The 22319-nt window shown below is 46.3% G+C and overlaps 2 long non-coding RNA genes across 5 annotated transcripts in view; both read right to left on the bottom strand.

Annotated features, from left to right (window-relative positions):
- LOC132538586 (uncharacterized) overlaps positions 1-22319 on the bottom strand; it is an 890943-nt gene that overhangs the window by 360610 nt on the left and 508014 nt on the right. The gene's annotated exons all lie outside the window — the stretch shown is intronic.
- LOC132538680 (uncharacterized) lies at positions 1533-20704 on the bottom strand. Of its 3 annotated transcripts, none has more exons than XR_009550034.1 (3): positions 20479-20703; positions 19930-20104; positions 1533-1826 (listed from the first exon to the last, which is right to left on the bottom strand). It is a non-coding gene; the product is annotated as an uncharacterized LOC132538680 (long non-coding RNA). The 3 variants fall into 3 exon arrangements; XR_009550033.1 differs by lacking the exon at positions 1533-1826 and adding an exon at positions 16754-17329; XR_009550035.1 differs by lacking the exon at positions 1533-1826 and adding an exon at positions 18461-18603 and having other exon boundaries at positions 20479-20704.

The raw sequence follows: 22319 nt of genomic DNA on the forward strand, positions 1-22319 counted from the left end.
CTAAGATGGTGAAAACTGTGTGGAATTACACTCTCGCTGCTCACACGTTTACACATACGCACACACCAACTCGCATGCCTGCACAATGCAAATATGCACACACGACCACACGTGTATGACTGATATTGCATGTCTGTGCACCTATGTACAAACACACATACACTGTAGTGTACGTGTGAGTACATGTGTGTTCACATGCAAACCTGCATGAACACACGTGCGTGTACACACATGCAGAGTCACATGGTCAGGAGCACCAATACAAAGATGCAGACACAGAATCCACTAATGCATGCATGAACACACATATTCAAACATGTGCAAATCCGTCCACGTGCACATACATGACACAGTCCACACATGTCTGTATGCACAGACACACGTTTATACAAAATGCATGTGTATGAGCACACAGTGCACGCATGCAGATTCACAAACGCACGTGCACACATGGTCTCCTCTGACTCTTGTCCCCTCCCACCAACCCACCTCATGCTCTAGACCATGGTGCCTCTAGTCTACCAGGTAATTCAGAATCAAGAACCGCAGGTGGACTGATGTCTGCAAAGCCCAGGAAGAAAGAGTGGGCGAGGTCACCTTCCACAGCTGAATCTTGTCTGTCTGTCCTAGAACCCAAATTCTTCTTCTTCCTGGAGAGTGAGCCTGTGTTGGGGGAGTCTGTGCAACGCTGTGTGGCATGTAGGAGCTCTGAGATGAATTTCCACGCTGCCTCCACGTGCACCCCCCCCCCATTTGATGCAGACAGGCACCTGCATTCAGAATCTCCAACTCCCACTCCCTCTCAGGAGGAAGGGACACTTGGGTGGTAGCACAGGGGGAGGGTGGGTGTCTTCAGTTCCTGACCCTCTGCATCTCCCCCATTAAACTTGCCGTGTAAGCACACACACCAGCTGGGAGACAAAGAAACAAGCAGAGACACATCTGATACCCAGTGTCCCGGGGCTCAGAGAAAGTCTGCAGGAAGCAGATCTGCCCTGTTTCTGTATGGTTCTGGCGGGGCACATTTCAATCAATCTGCCTAGAGACACAGGAGAGGTCCATCTCAAGCCATAGCTCTACCTCATCGTGCACCCTTCCTTAAGTTCCTTAGAGTCAACTCTGCTTGAGATTCTGTTCCTGTTTGCAGTCATTATCACTTCTTTACTTTTCCTATGGATGCTGGAGAACCGGAGAGACAACCCAGCAGAACAGCATAGAACTAGGACTTGCCTGCATGAAGTCAAGAGTTCAGTCCCCAGCTCTGCATCTTGTAGATCCGAGTAGAGTTCTAGTTTGTCTGTTTCTCCCACAAAACACATGGCGACAGGATGTGTCACTCAATGTTGTCCAGAGAACTGCTGATGTGTTTGTGCCTTTCAAGGTGAGTGTCACCACACCCACCCACCCAGCCACAGTCCACTGGCTAGCAAACTGCCCCCCTCTTAATTTAATTTAATTTTATTTTATTTTATTATTTATAAAAAAAGAAACACTGACAAAAACCATAAGATAAGAGGGATACAACTTTGCACAACTCCCACCACCAGAACTCCGTATCCCATCCCCTCACCTGATGGCTTTCCTATTCTTTATCCCTCTGGGAGTGTGGACCCAGGGTCATTGTGGGTGCAGAAGGTGGAAGGTCTGGCTTCTGTAATTGCTTCCCTGCTTAACATGGGTGTTGACTGGTGGATCCATACTCCAGGCTGTCTCTCTCTTTCCCTAATGGGGCAGGGCTCCGGGGAAGCAGAGCTCCAAGACACATTGGTGGGGTTGTCTGTCCAGGGAATTCTGGTCGCATCCTGCTAGAATCTGCAACCTGGTGGCTGAAAAAAAAAAAGTTAACATACAAAGCCAAACAAATTGTTGAACACCCCTTTTTTTAACTGGGAGAATTAATGGTTTACAGTAAGTATAATTGCTGGTCCATGTGTAAAATTTCTCAGTTTTCTGCAAAACACTCTCCCCCCAGCCCAGGTCCTCCTCCACCATCAACACCAGGACTTGAGAGCCTCTGCTTCCCCCCACGACCAGAGTCCTTTACTTTGGGGCAATACACCAAACCCAGTCCAACTTCTGCTTGGTGTCTCTCCTTCTATTCTGATTTCTCTGCTTCTGCCCATGAGGGTGATCTCTGTTCCTGTTGTTTCTGGTTGCTCCCGGGGCCGTGCGTGAGGAAGCTGCATGTTAGTGAACACTTGAAGACTGTGGCCCATGCCACGTGGCTGCTGCTCTTGCCCTCTTTGCTGTGGGAGTGACAGCTGAAATTCACATTCCTCCCCAAGTGAAAGCCCTGGATGTGTGATACTGACAGACAGGGAGCACACGGTGTCTGCATTGCTCCCCACACACCCCCACATTACGCCCCACTGCCCCCTACCACTTCCATGTGGACCATTGGCTTTGCGATCTGCACATGAGCTGGTGGCAGTGTGGCTAGTGGATAGTGACGTCACTGCTACTGTCCCAGCCAACTCTGAATCTTACCTCCTACTGACCTGTGATAAAATTGTTCTGTCAGACCCATGGGTACCCAATAGAGCCAAGAAGACTCTATGGAGAGTCAATTGACACATAATAGTAGAAATACCTTGTGAGCCAGCAACAGCTCTCCTAGGCATTTATCCAGTGGACACCCAAACACTAGTTGGAAGGGACACTGGCACCCTGTGTGCCAAGTAGTGGGGCAGCCTCAATGTCTGCCCGCAGGTGACTGGCTGAACAAGTTATGGGATATACACTTGACGGAATCCTACTCTGCAGCCAGAAAAGATGATATTGTGTCCTTTGGGACAAAATGAATGGAACTGGAAGTAATTGTGCTTAGTGAAATAAAGAAACGAAAGGCCACTCACTGCTGGATTTTTTTTTTACTTCTGGATGTTTTTGTCCAGATGTGAAATATAGGAAACTAACATGCAAAACTTGCAACAGCAACAAAAAAAAGTGACCAGATTGTCTGTGAGACTTTCTGAGAACTCACAGAGTAGTTGGGGGCGGGGGGGGGGGTCACAGAACTCTGGAGGCAGAAGTATAGCCTGTATCTTACAGTCTTGCAAACCATCATCAGATGACTAACAACAGTTTTTAAGGTTGCTGCCAGGACCATAGCTCATCTGGGGGCAGTGCCTGCTTTCCGATGATACGACCCAGGTTCAAGCCCAGCCCCCAATGATCTAAAGGAAGCTTTGGGGTTTAATGCCTGTCTCTGTCTCTATCTCTCTCCTTCCATTGGAAGCAGTTGTCTCTGAGTAGTGAAACCCTGGTGACAACAACAGAAAACAAAGACTGTTATGTCACTTTTTTTTTTTTTTTAACCAGAGCCTTGTTCAGCTCTGGTTTATGGTAATATGGGGCATTGAACCTGGGACTTCAGAGCCTCAGGCACGAGTCTCTTTGCATAACCATTATGCTTTCTACCCCCACCCCATTTTTTAATCTATTAGAAAGTTGTGCATCTTATTTATTTATTTGTTTATTTATTTATTTTTATGGTACTGCATGAACTGACAGCATCAGATTCTCATAAACAGCCAGCTGATTCATTCCCTTTGGCAAATGTTGCCTAGCATGAAACGTCACTAGAGAGACCCTTCAGTTTGGGTCATAGACCTAGGTGCCCGGGCCTCAGGATAGTGTTCATTTTAAAGACACACAGCCCCCTCCACATTCTAGATGATCTTATGGTCAGTTTATTTCCTCTCCCTCTTTTCCTTCTTTCTTTGCCCTGGTCAAAACATTTCTTTCCAAACTGTGGCTGCGTGGTGTCAGTTGGTTGATGCCTGTTGGAATGCGTCAGCTATCTGTTCTGGAGTGTTTACTGCTGTGCCATCCAACCTACTCCTTTGACTAGATACCTGAAAAGAAGAAGAAAGAATTGAGTTCCTCCTTTCCTGCCTGCCTTTACTGTGTTTGTGCAGGCTTGGTTTCCCCCAGATGTATAAGGGAAAGAAAAAAAAGTTTTCATTAAACGATCTTAGAATTCTGCATTGTGCTAGCAATCACTGTCAAGAATGGTGAGTCTCTCGTGGCCAAACCCTCAGCTGCCTGGCCCTCTCTCTCTGGTCCTTGGAGTTCACTTAATCACATTTTTCATATTGGTGTATTTCCCTGAAGAATTTGAAAGAACACAGTAATGCTAAGTAATATATATCATTCTGGTCTGTTTTGAATGGTACTTGCAGACACTTGCATACAGCATAAGGTTTTTTACATCACATGCAATGTGTCTACTTTATATGCAAGATGTGTCTTATATGTACAAATAAACACATGACACTATGTTACATGTAAGATGTATGTGTAGTTAAGACATGCCTGTGTTAAACATGCCTGTTATCTATCAGAAGTGCACTTACTGTAAGAGATGAGCTTCATAACACAAGTCCAGATGATGTGAGACATGGGCACAGAGAGGTGTGGCATGCACTAGGGTAAAAAAAAAAAAATCAGGCCTTCTGCTGGGCTTTTGCTTGGGCTTTATCCAAGCATGGTTGGATTAGGGACATAAAAACCTTGATGGGAAAATAGTCAGAACAAACAAGGCTAGCGGGACACGTGGCAGGAGCCTCGAGTCCTTAAATTGAGTTCCCCAGTACTGAACATCAACAGAGGTGGGTGCCAGGGGAATAGCGTGGTGTGGGTCACAAGAGAAGATCAGACAGGAACAGCACCAGTGGACGATCCCATGGACGATAAGCTTCTAGAGTGTCGTCACAGCCAGAGTGACCTCTTGCGCTGTCCGCCTCTCCCTTGCATCTTAACTATCCAGGAGGAATCTGCCTTGGCTGCAGGAGCGGGCAGGTGTGCCCCTGATTTCAGGGGTCACTACATGAGAGATCTTTCTAAAGGAGCAAATCTCCACGAACCTAACTCTGCGATCATACGGCCACAGATCCCACCAGTTTCTGCCAAGACAGAATTCCAGAAAGAGCTGTGCAGAAGAATGAAAGGCAGCAGGGCTATGAGAACAGTGACTCTGGCTGCTGTGTTCTCGGTCAGTCCCAGAGTCTGTCCACTGGAAGATTGCTTTGAAATTCTGTCAAGTGGCAAGTAGACGGTTATCGACCCAGAATGAAGACTTTCTGAGGCAATGTCGTCAGCCTCAGGCTAGGCGTAATGGTATTTTATGTTCGCTATATAAATCAAGTACCATCTATTTTACAAGATAAATAACAAATGTATTCCATAAATATCCCACATCCAACTGGTATATTAGCAGATGGAAAGTTTTGTGTGCATTGATTTGACAGAAGAGCACCCTTTCCTGCACTGATGGTTCTCCCCGCTTCTCTTTTAGTATTTCTCTCCCTTAAGGGATGTTTGCGTTTTTCCTGGGTAGGAGCAGTTGAATAGCCCTTACTCTTCCTTGAAGCTGAAAGTCATTATAATGAAAATGTTCATCCAGACCTGCTGTTGGGCCTCTTCTCTTCGTCTGGGGCTGTCAGTTATCACTTCCCTGCCTGTCAGCAGACTTCCCCTGAAGAGCTCCCCAGCTTCCACAGCTTCTCTGCTTCCAGGCTGTTCTGAGCCAAGACACCAGCACACACAACATAGTCAGCATGGCATTACAGATGAGACGTGACTAGAAAAAAAACCCAGGCTCTAGAGGGAATGCCCTAGGGAGCTCAGATCTCTGGGGTTTCTGAGAGCTGGCATATTCCTTGAGGTTGAGGCTGGGGTGAGCTCTGATTAGCAGTATTACTCTAAACTCGTAGTGCTAGGTAACCAGCAATTTTAGGAATTGCTGTCATCTGGTCCTGCTTTGCAAGATGATTTTAAAATTGATTTGAGATGCTTGGCAAGTATTAGGACATCAGAGAGCACATCAAGTAAGTAGAACATTTTGATAAACCTTCTGATAAAGACAACACTGAGAATCAAGGTAATAATATGTTTTATATGTTTGTTAAAAAAGCAAACAAAAACAGGCCTTTGTAGAAGAGGTAACTTTGTTATGGAAAAGTGGTTGTCCTGCAAGTGTAAATCTTAGGACAGTAGAATAGGTAGCCATGGAGACAGGAGCCATAATGGTGGAGACCATGTGACTAAACAAGATGGCAGATATCATGTGACAGAAAACAAGATGGCAGACATCATGTGACAGAAAACAAGATGGCAGACATTTGGCTGGTGTAAAGCCACCACCCATGATTTGTGACCAGATGAGGTGACCACTCACCTTTCCCTGTGCAAATCTCAGGGACCAAACCAGACTAGAAAAATATAGACCAGTCAAGCACGTTTGCAGGTATCTATCTGTCTCTCTCCCTCTCTATCTTCCCCTCTCTGCTCAATTTCTCCCTGTCCTATCCAAAAACTAACTAACTAAATAAATAAATACATAAAATGGCCATAGGAGCAGTGGTTTTATGGTGCAGGCACACCAAGCTCTAGCAATAACCCTGGAGGTAATAAATATATGTGGGGTGTGTGTGTGTGTGTTTGTGTGTGTGTGTATATGTATGTGTGTGTGTGTGTGTGTGTGTGTGTGTGTGTGTATGTGTGTGTGTGATCAGAGAGGTACAGGTAGGGGAGGCTTAAAAAAAAGTTTATGGGGGTGGGCGGTAATGCAGTGGGTTACACGCACATGGTGCAAAGTGCAAGCAGTAGCCTAAGAATCCCAGTTTGAGCTCCTGGCTCCCCACCTGCAGGGAAGTCAAGCAGTGAGGCAGATCTGCAGGTGTCTATCTTTCTCTCCCCGTCTCTGCCTTCCCCTTCTCTCTCCACTTCTCTCTGTCCTATTCAACAACAATGACATCAGTAACAACAATAATAACAGCAATAAAAGAAGAGAAACAAAAGGGAATACATAAATATTTTTTTATGTTTATAAGGAAGAAGGTCTCCCATATCCACACAATTCTTTTCTTTATAAATCCTCGTCCCTCTCAGAAAAATGGATGGAATTGGAGGTGATTATGCAAAATGAAGTAAGGAAAGAAGTGAAGGACAAATACCAAATGGTTTAGTTTACATATAGGGTATAGATGACTACAACAATTCAACTGGCAAAAAATGCTGGTAACCAAACGCAGCTTTGTGAGGGCCATGGTGGTTATCTATGGATAGAAGGAGTCAGAGAATGTTGGTGGATAGTCTGGTGACTCACAAACACCAAGCGTGAGGATGTGAATCCATACTCCTAAAATTGTAGAGTTTTGTAAAAACACTGTTAAATTGCTAATAAAAAATGAAAATAAAAAAAAAACAGTTTTCCCTTAGGGAGGTGTGCTATTTCCTAATAACCCTCTTTATAATAAACCCTTTGCATGCTGCTTGTTGTCACGCTGGGTTAATAACATTCCCAAAGTAGCCCAGCCAGTAAGAGAGTGAGTGGAGGGGAGTCGGGTAGCACAGCAGGTTAAGCGCAGGTGGCACAAAGTGCAGGGACTGGCGTAAGGATCCCGGTTCAAGCCCCCAGCTCCCCACCTGCAGGGGAGTCGCTTCACAGTTGGTGAAGCAGGTCTGCAGGTGTCTGCCTTTCTCTCCCCCTCTCTGTCTTCCCCTCCTCTCTCCATTTCTCTCTGTCCTATCCAACAATGACAACATCAATAACAACAACAATAATAACTACAACAGTAAGACAAGGGCAACAAAAGTGAATAAATAAATAAATGTTTTAAAAGAGAGAGAGAGAGAGAGAGAGAGAGAGAGAGAGAGGAATCATGTCCCCTCCCAAAGTACAGATGATGAAACCCCAAGCCCTTGGACCCCAGAATGTCACCGTAGCTGGGAGTAAAGGTGCCACAGATGAGCTAGTTTCAGATGAGGCTGGAATAGAGCAGGGTGGACATGAATTCAGTGGCTGGTGAGATTCTCTGTATGAAAAGGGGTATCTGGACGCAAACACATCAACTAGAAGAACACAGCATGAAATGAAGACAGAGATTAAGGTCACGCTTTCATAAACCACAACAAAACGAAATGGCCAGCAAACCAGAAGCCAGGCGGAATCCTGTTCTGTTCCAACCTCTGCAGGAAGAAATCCTGTCAGTGCTGGACCTTGTCCCTCTAGCCTCCAGAACTGGGTGCCGGCAAATCTCTATTTTCTTCTCTTTTTTGTTTCCTCCGGGTTATCGCTGGGACTGGGTACCAACAACACAAATTCACTGCTCCTGGTGGCCATTTTTCCCATTTTTCATTGGATAGGACAGAGGGGGAGGGGAGGGAGAAAGAGAGAGGCCTGCAGACCCTGCAGGTGGGGAGCGGAGGCTCGACCTTGGTCTTGTGCAGGTCCTTGCACTTAGTACTATGCATGCTAAACCGGGCGACTCACCCCCAGATTTCGATCTTTCTAGGAATCAGCATGACGAGGCATGGCTCTAAAGTAAAGTCTTGGAGTTTATACCCTGAGTGTGCAGTTCCTCAAAGACGCTCTTTCGCGGAGCTCCTGCTGTCGGGCAGACAGAATGGGGCAGACTCCAAGGAGGTACTGCAGAGTCACTGAGGATTCCGAAACAGAAGGAGGGTTTCTGTTTCTAAACTGCCCCTGGTGAGTCTCAAGGCTCATAATCAAATCAGGTTGCTTCGCAGAGACACAATGCAAAATGGAAGCCAGGACTCCAAACCCAAGACAGGGTCTCTCTCTCTCTCTCTCTCACTCTCTCTCTCTCTCCCCATTTGCATGTGCAAACAGCACAGGGAGCTGTGTGTTTAACTAATTCAAAGTCATAAAGAAAAATGTTCAGAAATTTGCATTGCAAAGTACTCTTACTCCAGATGCTGAGTTTACAAGAATGTCTGTGGCTTTATAAATCATATCACTAGAAAGCCTTTAGGAGATCAGATATATAGGGTCAATTCCGTTTTCAGATTGGCTCCAAACAGAATTTTAGATTCCTTATCCTTAAAATAATGGTATGGAGTGTTTAAGGGTCTAGAGTCTTCAGTAGAAAGCGTCTGACAGGGGAACCTTGACTTGTGAATGTTTTATGCAAGTCAGGGTATAGACGCCATTCTCAAGTGTCTGACTCAAAAGGGTGACTGGTTTGGAAGACTTAGAGTATTCTTCCTCAAGGTCAAAGGGTAAACTAGTATCTTGTAAGCGGTGATATTTCTACTATTTTCTAGACTTGATAATGTGTACCAATATGCCATAGATAGAAATGGTTATTGATACCCGACTTGCTTTACTTTGTGATGGCCACTCAAACTCTTCCAAGTGCGGGCCCTGAAGGGAAGGCAACACTGAAAGTGGGCAGGGGGAGGCCAGTTCAGGGCGATGGGGCTGTGCCCAAGGACTCTCTATGATGGAAGAGGACAGGACTGTGCTCCCCAGGAGAAAGGGGTGAAGTCATGAAGGGTGAGCGGTTCCCTCCTCTCTGCAATGCTGGTGACCCAAGGCTATTGTAGTAGTGGGTGAGATAAGCCAAAGACTCTGGCTAACTGGGCAAATGAACCCAGCTCATTAGGGGGCAGACACACTAATTTAGTAAATCTATCACTGGGGAGACAGTGGAGGGCAGGTAGTGGTTTACCAGTGGAGGACATACATTACCCAGTGTGAGGACCTGGGTTCAAGCCCCTGGTCTCCTCCTGCAAGGGGGGAGGGTTCACAAGTGGTCAAACAGTGCTGTACGTGCATCTCCTACCTACTTTATCTATCTATCTATCTACTATCTATCTATCTACTATCTATCATCTATCTATCTACTATCTATCTATCAATCACCTATCTATCTACTATCTATCTATCATCTATCTATCTACTATCTATCATCTATCTATCTATCATCTACTTATTGTCTAGCTATCAAACATCCATCTACCTATCAAACATTTGTCAATCTATCATCTATCTATCTACCTATCAGTCTAATATCCATCTTATCATCTATTTGTCTATCTCTATCAAACACCGATCTATCTGCCTATCAAATATCTATCAAACATCTATCTATCTATCAAACATCTATCAATCTATCATTTATCTACCTACCTATCTATCAATCAAGCTATCTATATCTCACCCTCTGTCCAAAGGAAAAGGAAAAAAAAATTTAACCAAGAGCAGTGGAGTCACGCAGGTACTAAGCACCAATCATCAATGATAACCTAGATTGGAAACAAAAATACGTAAACCACACACTTTTTCATAAGCAGGAGTTGGGTGTTCTTTGATCTGTGTCCAAACAACGTAAATTAATGTAAACATAGCAAAGCCACGGTGCCCTGCAGTTTCTGCAGGGAGTGAACCACTCCGACTGTGATTTGGCTCTGAGGAGTCATCCAGTCACTGCAGCCAGCTGCATGGCTATGGGGCTGGGCCTTTCCTGTGTAAGCACCACACGCTAACCTGTTGCGCCACTGGAGCTCAGGACTGGACCTTTCCTTCCTCTCACTGACCTGCTGCTCCTTCCCTTTCCCTGAGAAAACCCAGTCCCACGCCCAGAAATCATGTGGAATCTTTTGCTTGTTTGTTTTGAGACATGAGTACGCCATCTTTTCATGTTACTGGCGCCTGAATTAAATCCCTTCTCCTGGCACCAGCACTTGACTCTTGGTTGATTGGCCTTCCTGGCAGCAATCAACAAAGTTTGCCTTCATGGGCACTCTTCCATTGATTTCCTGTCCTATCTTCTCTCTTTTCTTCCTTTCTTCACAAGTGATGAAGCAGGTCAGCAGGTGTTTATCACTCCTTCTCTATCTCCCCCTTTCCTCTGAATTTCTCTCTTTTCTTCCTTATTTCCTTCCACAAAGCAAAAAGAAGTAGGTATTATCTTAGTAAGAAATACTCTGGTGTGTTGTGTATTTATTTATTTTTTAATTTTTATTTAATTTTTGTATTGCCACCAGAGTTATTGCTGGAGCTGGGTGTTGGCACTACAAATCGAATGCTCTTATTGGCCAGTTTGAATTTTTCTATTTCTACTGGATAGAACAGAGAGAAATTGAGTGTGTGGGGAGATAAGGAGGGAGTGAGAAAGAGAGACACCTGCAATGCTCCTCACTGCTGCTGGGAATGTCAGTGGGCCAGCCCCTGTGGAGAGCAGTCTGGAGACTCTCAGAAGGCTAGAAGTGGACTTGCCCTGTGACCCTGATCTAGTCCTCTTGGGGATAGATCCTAAGGAACCAAACACACCCGTCCAAAAAGATCTGTGTAGACCTATGTTCATAGCAGCACAATTTGTAACAGCCAAAATCTGGAAGCAACCCATGTGTCCAACAGCAGATGCATGGCTGAGAAAGTTGGGGTCTAGACACACAATGGAATACTACTCAGCTGTGAAGAAGGATGGAGTCTCCTTCTCCTCTTGGATGGAGTTTGAAGGCATCCTGTGAAGTGAGATCAGCCAGAAAGAGAAGGATGAGGATGGGCTGATCTCACTCACAAACAGAAATGGAGACATCAGAACAGAAGGGGAAACAGCAAGCAGAACGTGGACTGGGTTTGGTGTGTTGCTCCAAAGTCAAGGACTCTGGGGTGGTGCTTTCAGGTCCTGGTGCTGATGGTGGAGGAGGACCTGGGCTGGGCTGGAAGTATTTTGCAGAAAACTGAGACACTGTACACATGGACCGCCAACTGTACTGACATTAGGTCTCCCAATTAAAGTATTTAAAGAAATAATCTAAGACCAACGTTCAAACACCGTCTATAAGCTTTCACACCTCCCCTAATTCACTCACTGGGCACCATAAACAGAGGCAAGTGTTCAAATCTCTTTTCTGTTTTCAACCCCAAACAACTAGTGGTTCTTAGGTTTGTTAAGGTGCAACAAGCCGTACCTTCCCTCCCCCAGCTCTGAACCAAAGGCTCCTTCCCATTCCTCAGGGAGCAGCTGCCTCAGGGAGGGGACACCTGCATTTTGCTCATTGCTTTGTCTCCCATTTGAAACGCAAACATCACAGAGAAGCTGGTTTTGTGTCTGTTGCTGTTGTGTCTCCCATGCTTAGAGGATGTTCTGAGTTACTATTAATCCTGAATCAATATTGGCAAGAAGAAAGAAAGGGAGGAAGGAAAACAGAGGAGGGGAAGAAAGGAGAGAAGAAAGGAATCCAGAAAGAAAGAAGAAACGAGAAAAGATAGAAAGAAAAGGAGGATGGGAGAAAGGAAGTAAATAATAAAGAGGAAAGGACGAGTCAAAGAGAGAAGAAAGCAAGAGAAGGAGACAGAAAGGAAGGAAAGAGGGCCGGGTGGTGGGTGGTGCACCTGGTTGAGCACATGTTTCAAGGCACAAGGACCCGAGTTTGAGCCCCCAGTCCCCACCTGCAGAGGAGAAGCTTCACGAGTGATGAGTCAGGGCTGCAGGTGTTTCTCAGTCTCTCTCCTTCTCTATCTCCCCCTCCTCACTCAATGTCTTGATGTCTTCATGCAATAATAAATTTAAAAAAATTTTTTAAAGAAAGGAAGGAAGGAAGGAAGGGAGGAGTGAAGGGAAGAAGGAAAGGAGAGTCTGCTTTCCAGTCCTTAATTCCATGGGCTTTCGATGATGAAGATCCTTGGCAGGAATCTGGCTGTCTGTATAATGCCAAAGACAAATGTCCCCTAAGGACAGCTGAGACAGAAAGGTCTTTCAAATGGACAGTCAGGTTTCTAAAGAGGCAATTAAGGGAAAATTGTCGGGAATTTCGTGGAGAGGCTATCCCTTGGAGGAGGAATCTTGGAACAGATGGGTGTGAGACGTCCTTCCATAGCTGTCAAACACAGACAGACAAGGGGCAATTAGCAAATTTCTGAGTGGAAAACGGTTTGATCCACCCCCACCCCACCCCCAGACATTTATCAACAGGCCCTTGTGAAAAATCAAGAGCCTGTGAATAGGGTAAAAAGGACACCTTGCTTCCCCCACCCCCAAGCCCATGCTGTGGTGTTTAGTTCAGCAGCCGAGGACACTGCTTAGTGTTGCTTCATTATTATATGACAGCCTGTCCCACGGCACCTGGCACAGAGGCAGAAGGCTAATTTGGGAAGCCAGGAGGTTAGCGCGCCTTACAGAGAGTCTGCTTCCTGCCACAGACACAGCTTTCAAAGGGACAGCTCTCCTCCTGGCAGTCACTGTTCTGTTGGTAATGACACTTCTTTTGTGTCTGTCTTCCTGTCTCCAGGCAAGGAAGCACCGGTGAGAATCATCTGCTAACCATATCTGTCTTCCAAACTGTTTTTTAATAATCTGTTTTATTATTTATTTATTTATTATTGGATAGAGACAGAGAGAAATAGAGAGGGAAAGAGACAGTTTCCAGTGGTGGGGATGGGGGCACAGAACTCCAGTTGTGGGAATGATGTGGAATTATACCCCTGTTCTCTCTCTCTCTGCATGTGTGTCTGCCTGTCTGTCTGTCTCTTTCCCTCACATAATCTTTTAAAAATGCAGAAATAAATTTGTATAAAGTAGTAATGAAATGAGGACAGTGGTTGTGACTAATTCCTGGAGAGGCTGTGGTGTGAAAGTGACTCTTCAGAGCCTTAAGGTGACACTGGCCCCCAAGAGCAGGGTGTGAGTGTTTTCACTTCTTATGACCATCAGCAAGGCACCTTTGGCTCCATTCTAGGAGCTGTGGCTATTTTGCACATATCTGGGGTCCAGAGAGATAGGGTCTGATGGTCCCTAGCCAACATGTCTTGGGACAGCTCAAAGGACACCTCAGCCACACGGCAAGTGTGCAGAGAGGAGGCGGCTGATCAGCAGTTATGGAACATTCTGTCATCCAAGCCCAAGTTGAGTGTCTTGGGCCTTCACAGCAAAACCTTGCTCACTTCCACTCTGGAGCATGGTCCAGTGGTGCACCACCAGATGGGCCCCAAGGACCCGTGAGAACGTCTCTCCCTTTGCCTGAGGACTGCAGGCTTCTCCCCCTTCCCCTGCCCAAACTCCAGCGTAACTACTGCCTCTGGGGTCACCTTGTCTGCTTGTCTGCTCAGTGCCCAGCCTGACCTCCACCAGGTCATAGTAAGTGTCCACCAACTGCAAAAATTAATGAATGAATGAAATGTACTGGGACAATTAATCCAGCTCTTCTTCCAAGTGGAACCTTGGAAAAGGTAATAGCTACCTTTATTAATGATCTCCGTGCTCTGGCATTTCAATAGACATTCACCAGAGTTTATCCTTAGACATGGAAAGCTCATCCTTAAAAGCAAGTCTAGGCATCCGGAGGTCTGATAAAGTCTGCTCGTCAGCGTGTACTGGGCCCTGGGTGTGAGCCTTGGCACCACATGGGGTTATGATGGGACCAGGGAGACACCATGTATGATAAAGTGATACCGTGACATCCTTTCCCCTCTTTTCCTTTCTCTATCTCTCTCTCCCTCCCTCCCTCCCTCCCTCTCTCTTTCTCTCTCTCTCTCTCTCTTTGTCCCTCTCTCTCTCACTCCCTCTCTCTCTTTCTCTCCCTCCCTCTCTCTCCCTTTCTCTCTCTCTCTCCCTCCCTCTTTCTCTCTCTCTGAATGTTCTTCTCTCTCTAGCACAAATGAATATGAAAAATGAGCTGTCCCACTCCCAGAGCATAAAACACCAGCAAATATATGCTGAGTACATGAGTGGTACGTAAATGTGTGAATGGGGTATGTTCCAAGAGGGAGGAGAAGAGTGAAGTTGAGATCTTAGAAGTGTCCTCAATATTTCTATACTCAGTCACTGTCTGCACAGGTCAAATCTCTGCACTGATTGCCATATTGACTCCAGGAAGACTATGACTTACACAAACAAAGCTGAATTAGGTGTCTGTCTACTTCCATCTTCTCTTCCATTCACAGAAAGATGTATACAGACTAGTGTCAATGGTGTCTATAGTCAAAAATATTTAAACACCTTTCCCATATTTGGGAGCTACTCTCTTCCCTGATCCAGCTTTCTAGCCCTTTTTCCAGCCATGACATCATCTCCCCAGACAATAACTTGGGTCCACCTGCATATCAGGGGAAAAAACTAGTATACACATGGGCCTTTTAGAATGTAACTAAAATATGCCTACTAGCTATTTACAAAACGGAGACCCTAAATCTTCATCAGCAATATTCCAGCCTTTGGGTTCACGATTAGTCAACAATTTGTTTGGCTTTTCATGTTAACTCCTTTTTTCAGCCACCAGGTTCCAGATGCCAACCAGACTTCCCTGGATAGACAACCCCACCAATGTGTCCTGGAGCTCTGATTCCCCAGAGCCCTGCCCCACTAGGGAAAGAGAGAGACAGGCTGGGAGTATGGATCCACCTGCCAACACCCATGTTCAGCAGGGAAGCAATTACAGAAGACAGACCTTCTACCTTCTGCATCCCACAATTACCTTGGGTACATACTCCCAGAGGGATAAAGAATAAGAAAGCTATCAGGGGAGGGGAGGGGATGGGATACAGAGATCTGGTGGTGGGAATTGTGTGGAGTTGTACCCCTCTTATCCTATGGTTTTGTCAATGTTTCCTTTTTATAAAATAAAAATTAAAAAGAAAAAGACTAGCATGTGGTAATAAGATACAAGACAGAAAGAGGAAGAAGACTTAATAGCAGCTCAGTGACCACAGACTGCTTTCCATATGTGGCAAAACCTTCAGCAGCTGGGCAGAGAGAAAGAGTAAGTCTGAGACAGAGGAGCCTAGGAAAACAGGAGGGGCTTTTGTTCCTGGAGGTGGTGCAGTGGGAAAATTCTGGAATTCCAAGCAGGAGGTCCAGGACTCTACCCCCAGTGTTGAATATTCCAGATGGATGATCTGGTTCTCTCTCTCTCTCTCTCTCTCTCTCTCTCAGCACCAGTTTCTATGCCTGACGTCCAGGACGCTGCATGTTGAGTCCCCAGCATTACCCATGCCAGAGCCGAGCAGTGTTCTGGTTCTCTCCCTGTGTCGTCTCTCAAATAAATAAATCTTCTTTAAAGTAAACAGAAAGACACAACTCTTCAGGGTGGCGATGGAAATTCTAAGATATCTCTAGTTCTCTTTATTTGTTACCCACTTGGCTTACAAAAATGGGGCACTTAGTTCAAAGAACCTGCAAACCTCATTTCACCACTCATGTTAGAGGGTACGCATCACCAACACAGATGAACCTGTCACTGTTTTAGTGTTCATAAAACAGCCTGGTTTTCCCCGAAGGCCTCATCTTTCACCAGGAAGTGGCACCTAATCTCCAAATATATCCCCAGGTCTGACACCCTCCTGATATTTGTACCTTCCTGCAGGAATCTGGGTTGCACTGTGGTTCATTTGAGCCAAGCTAGTGTTCCAGGTTATGGAGGACAAAAGAAAGTATCGTATACCCTTATATATTCATCAAGACTGGACAGTCAAATAAGTACGGAGTGGATTAATAAGAGGAAGGAGAAGTTAATTGAAAGTCTGTGTGCTTCCCAGGCATATGGGAGAGACCTAGAGATTCCAAGTAGCTAACACACATCCGTGGGTTAAAATCAACAGCCTCTAGACAGTTAAGTCTGTGTTTTGAGCTAGAAGGCCTCCTGTCTTACTGATCTGTGACAGTCATTCCCATGCTGAGTCTAACGCCACTGTCTTTAGATTCAGTTACCACACATGATCGTGTTTAAGCCTTTTGATCTTTCACTCCATTGTTTGTTCTGCTTATTACCTGAACCTTCCCCTCCAGAGCTGGAATTTCTGATATTCTCCAAACCCTGTTTAGAAGAGGACAGATACCACCTATTTCTATCTCTCATGAAATAAATTAAAGAAAAAAAGAAGATAAAAAAAAAGGTAAATTGGAAAGCAACAAGGAAAAAAGGGTTTATTATTTGATAACTGATTGAGAAATTAGGAAAGAGCTCAGCCGCCATATTTAGTGCAAGGGATCAAGCCTGGGTATTTTTCTATTTTTAGTAATTTAATATTTATTTTCAAAGCTGTAACATAACAGGGGTATAATTCACACTGTTCCCACCACCAGAGCTCTGTGTCCCCATCCCCTCCATTGGAAACTGCAGTGGTTCTCCCAAGGTCACAGATTTGGGTTGACGATTATTTCTCTGTCTACATTTTTATATATTTGCCTTTTTTTCCTATGGTGCTGTCTTCTCTTTGTTTCTAAGTCACACCTATACCTGTGACTACTTCTGAATGTCCTTCCTTTTTTCCTCTTCTCTCTCTGGGTCCTGATGGAGTTGGGTTCAGAGCCCTCTGGTCATCTTTCCCTGACATTTCTCCCCCTCTGGGAGTCTGGACCAAAGTTTCTTTATGGGGAGCAGAAGGTGAGAGGTCTGGCTTCTGTAGTTGCTTCTCCACTGGACATGGGTGTTGGCAGGTGGATCCACACCTCCAGCCTGTCTCTGTCTTTCCCTAGTGGGGCAAGGCTCTGGGGAGGGAAGGTTCCAGGACACCTGGGTGAGGCCGTCTGCCCGGGGACGTCAGGTTGGCATCATGGTAGCATCTTCAACTTGGTGGCTGAAAGGCAGTAAGATATAAAGCAGGACAAATTGTTTTTAATAAACAAGAACCAAAAAGTAGGGATCATGAAGATGAGAACAGCGACCTTAGGGTGGGAAGAAGCTAGGAGGTGTATTTTAGGAATGATCCTCGGGGCCCAGGGCCTTAGTGGGTTTTGCTTGAGCTGGATAGTTAGTGTGCAGGTGGACTGGAACTATTGTCTGGGAAGCCCAGGGCTTTCAATCCACATGTTCTCACTGCTGAACCATCTTCCTGGCTCCAAATGATTAGCTTTTAATTTTGTGAGATTCATGCAACTGTTCACTTGTTTAATGAGAGAAGCAAAGAGAGAGACAGACACAGAGTATCACTCTCTAGATAGAGTCCCCAGGACCAAAGCCAGGACCCCACACCTATGAGCTCTGTGCCCCCTCATGGAGCCTCCCGTCTGGAAACCACATTTCACTGAAGGCTAGTGAGCAAGAGGAGATGTCGAGGGTGGCCTCTTCCCACCACCATGGCAGAAGCACACAGCAAATGTCAAACCTCCCCATGGAGCTTTTCAGGGGCAGGAGGGCCTCAGTTCCTGTCTACTGCTTGTTGGACAGCTGGGTCTGACTGGGGCTCAGCCAATGGCCCTGGCCCCAGACCCCTGTGGACCCCACCTGAGCTCCCCAGAGGGCACCCAGCAGGCCCAGTGTGCTGGCCCCTCATGTCCATCAGGGTCTATCTCCGTCCACCTCCTGGAATCTAATGCCTTCCCTCTACCTGATGTCCAGCTTCCCATGGGTCTCCTGCACCAAGTCACAGAGGGTCCAAGCTTTGCTCTCCCTATGGTTATCAGTGAGCCAGCAACCCTGCAGTCAAAGTGGGTAACAGTGGGTAACAGGGGAATCTGCCCATGAAGTCTCTGGGTACCTGCTATCAGCCAGGAGCAAAGCCCCACAAAGTACCCTCCTCACTGCTGGTGGGAATGTCAGTGGGTCCAGCCCCTGTGGAGAGCAGTCTGGAGACTCTCAGAGGCTAGAAATGGACCTACCCTATGACCCTGCAATTCCTCTCCTGGGATAGATCCTAAGGAACACAACACACCCATCCAAAAAGATCTGTGTGCACCTGTGTTCACAGCAGCACAATGTGTAACAGCCAAACCCCGGAAGCAACCCAGGTCTCCAACAGCAGCTGAGTGGCTGAGAAAGCTGTGGTCTAGATACACAATGGAATATTACTCAGCTGTGAAGAATGACGAAGTCACTTTCTTCCTCTCATTTTGGCTGGAGCTGGAAGGCATCCTGTGAAGTGAGATTGGCCAGAAAGAGAAGGATGAAGATGGGCTGGTCTCAGTCAAACGGACAGAGAGGAAACACAAAGCAGAAGTGGTCTGGGTTTGGTATATTGCACTAAAGTAAAGGACTCTGGGGTGGGTTGGGGGGAGGAGGCTTCCAGGTCCTACTGCCTGATGGTGAAGGAGAACCCAGGCGGCAGGTGGGGGTGGTGTTTGTTTTGCAGAAAGCTGAGAGATTTTGCACATGTAGCAAAGCTGTATTTACTGTAGACCATTGCCCCCCAGCCCCCCCCACCCCCAACAGTAGCCACCCCATGCAGCTTGAGCCCTGGAGAGAACAGACTAACACAATCAACTCCCAGACTGAGCTGGGACTCCCTTTCTGAAGACACCGCCCCCCTCCTCTGTGGGGCCAACTCCTGGCAGGACCACCAGAGCCGATGTCTCTCTCCCCCATCTCTCACCCCAGCATCCCTGGCACCAGCTGCAGCACCCCCCCCCACCTCCTGCTCTTTCTCAAGGACAAAACAACAGCACATTTGGGTCCCAGCCAGCATGGTGTCCCAGAGGGAACAAAGAACCTTCACAAAAGGGCTGGTGAATGAAAGACTGAATGCAAACACCCCATCCCGACAGGCCAGGTGTTACTGTCACACTGGCGTGGGCACCCAGGCTCCTAAGGAATCGGCAGAGACCCCAGGGAGCTCCATCCCCTCTGAGAAGGGCTTCCAGCCTCACAGAGACCCCCCAGTCCCAAGCAAGCTTGTCCCTGGGTGCCTTCTGCTCCAGGCAGATCAAATCAAGACAGAAAATCCAACAGCAAGGAGCTCTGAATATCCTATAGGGAGGGCCAGGTAGTGGACACCTGGTGAGGGACTCATCACAGTGCACAAGGATCAGGGTTCAAGCCCCGGGTCCCCACCTGCAGTGGTGGGGAAGCTTCACGAGGGGTGAAGCAGGGCTGCAGGGGTCTCTCTAGCTCTTTCTATAGCTCCCCTTCCCATCTCAGGCCTAGGGTGTCTCTCTGTCTATCAATCAATTTTAAAAGCAAAGAAAATACCCCATGGGGATTGACCAGCCAGCTCATTTCACTCACTGGCACATCCGTCAATAGGAACTCACCCAGGCCCTGTGGGCCACATTCCCGCTTCCCTTTCCTTCTGTAGCTTTAGAACAGACTCGGCTGTGTGGCCTCCAGTGGTTCACTGTCTCCATCAGTTAATGTCTTAGCCCCCTGAGCTGCTCACCACAATCAGATGAATTCATAGTTTCACAGACTACAGACATGGTCATAAGCACCTTCCATTAGTGTCTTTTCTTTTGTATATCTTACCAAGGATCCACTCAGTCCAGATTAGGCAGGGACAACATGGGTGAGAACTGATTTATTGCAATTGTTCAAGGCTGAGCATTCAGAAGAAATACATCCGGTATCCAAAGGAAAAGTCAGCAGAACTTCCTTCCACTTTGACTCAAAGAAAGTTTGCTACTCATTCCCAGGCTTTTATCTGAAGGACACAAAGAGTGTGATTTAAAGGTTATATATTTCAGCCCATGTTCACAGTGGTACAGCACAGTACACAAGACTTGAAAGCAACCTGAAAGCCCATTAACACTTGGCCTGATAAGAAGCTGCAGGTTGTATTGTTAAGGGGATAGTATTCAGTCATTAAAGTAGGACTTTGTGTCCTTTGGGGCAGCCTGAGAGGAACTGGAGAGGATTATGTGGAATGAAATAAATCAGGACAACTCCTAGGTGGTTCTATTTACATGTGGATAGGAGGCCAGCTGGTGGCACACCGGGTTAAGTGCAAATATCACCAAGCACAAGGACCCAGCTTTGAGCCCCCCTCCCTCTCCTCCTCCCTCCCCGGCTCCTTACCGGCAGGGGATTCACTTCATGAGCTGTGAAACGGCTCTGCAAGGGTCTATCTTTCTCTCCCTCTCTGCCGGGCTAGCGTGAGGGTGTTTCTTTCCGGGCACATGCTCTCTGGGTTGGAGAGAACTTGACCAGAGCCAACCTGGGCTGCTGCTTACTCAGTGATGCGGGAGAGGAACCTGGAACTCATGGCGGAGCAGGACACAATGCAATGCCTTTACTGATCAGAGACAATGCCTTTCTATCTTAGAAACCAGAAGTGGCAAATCGGAAAAGGAAATGGCTAGGAGAGGGGGTGGAGAAAAGAGCTCAAAGGTAGAAAGCGTCCATAGCAGCTGTTGGGAAGGTTCTAACCAGTGGGATTAACCAGCACCCTGCAGGCAGGGCGGGTTTCAGGCAAAACAATGACTATGTAAATAGACCACAGCATCAAGCATGGAGCAGGGAGCAGGGGGGAGCCGGTGTAATGCCCAACACCTCTCTCTAGCTCCCCATCCCCTCTCAATTTCTCTCTATCCTGTCTAATAAAAAAAATAGAAAGAAAAAGGAAAGGGTGAAAGCAGGGAGCAGTGGGTTCACAGTACCAGCACCAGCCCTCAAGATAACCCTGGTGACAAAGAAAGAAAGAAAGAAAGAAAGAGTATGGATAACAAAAGCAAACAATATTGCAAAAGACAACTACTAGTAATAACAAAACAGTAAAATGAACTCTGAAGTGCTGTGAAAATCTGGTGGTCATCAGAAGGAATAAGGAAGGGAAGTGGAGGAGGAGAGGGAAGGAAAGGGTGTCTCTGGTATGGTGTCACTGAGCTTGATAACAGTTGTGACAAGTCCTACACACACACACACACGCACACGCACACGCACACGCACACACACACGCATGAAACTATACTCTTGAAATCCTACAGTACTGTAAACCCATGTAAAATTGGCAACAAAAACTAGTGTTAGTGCCTAGAGCATTTTTTAGTCATCCTCAAGGGTTTCAGCTCTCTCTTTTCCAGATCCAGAGGCAGAGACCTGGCAAGGGTGGGGGGTGGGGTAGACAGCATAATGGCTTTGCAAACAGACTCTTTTTTTTTTTTAATGAAAGAGATATAGAGTGAAAGATAGATAGATAGCAGAGCATGGATCAGTTTTAACTTATGGTGGTGCTTGGGATTGGACCTGGGACCTCAGAGTGTCAGGTATGAAGGCCTTTTTCAGAACCAGTGTGCTTTCTCCCCAGAACATTTATTTTGAATCTTTTTTTTTAATTTATTTATTGGGAATTAATGTTTTACATTCAACAGTAAATACAATAGCTTGTACATGCATAACATTTTCCAGTTTTCCATATAACAATACAACCCCCACTAGGCCCTCTGTCATCCTTTTTGGATCTGTATTCTCCCCCCCCACCCACCCCAGCGTCTTTTACTTTGGTGCTATAAGCCAATTCCAGTTCAGGTTCTACTTGTGTTTTCTCTTCTGATCTTGGCAAACAGACTCTTATGCCTGAGGTTCCAGAGTCCCAGGTTCAATGCTCTGGACCACCACAAGCCAGTGCTGAGCAGTGCTCTGGTGAGAGAGAGAGAAAATGAGAGAGACTCCACTCCCCATCAAGATCCCAACCACATTTTTAGGAGAATAGAAAAAATGCTGCAAATGTTTATCTGGAACCAGAAAAGACCTAGAATTGCCAAAACAATCTTGAGAAGAAAGAAAAGAACTGGAGGCATCACACTCCCAGATCTCAAATTGTATTATAGGGCCATTGTCATCAAAATTGCTTATACTGGAACATGGATAGACACACTGACCAATGGGATAGAATTGAGAACCCAGAAGTGAGCCCCCAC

This window comes from Erinaceus europaeus, chromosome 5 (genome assembly GCF_950295315.1).
Source record: "Erinaceus europaeus chromosome 5, mEriEur2.1, whole genome shotgun sequence".
In the NCBI taxonomy this organism is placed as follows: Eukaryota; Metazoa; Chordata; class Mammalia; order Eulipotyphla; family Erinaceidae; genus Erinaceus; species Erinaceus europaeus.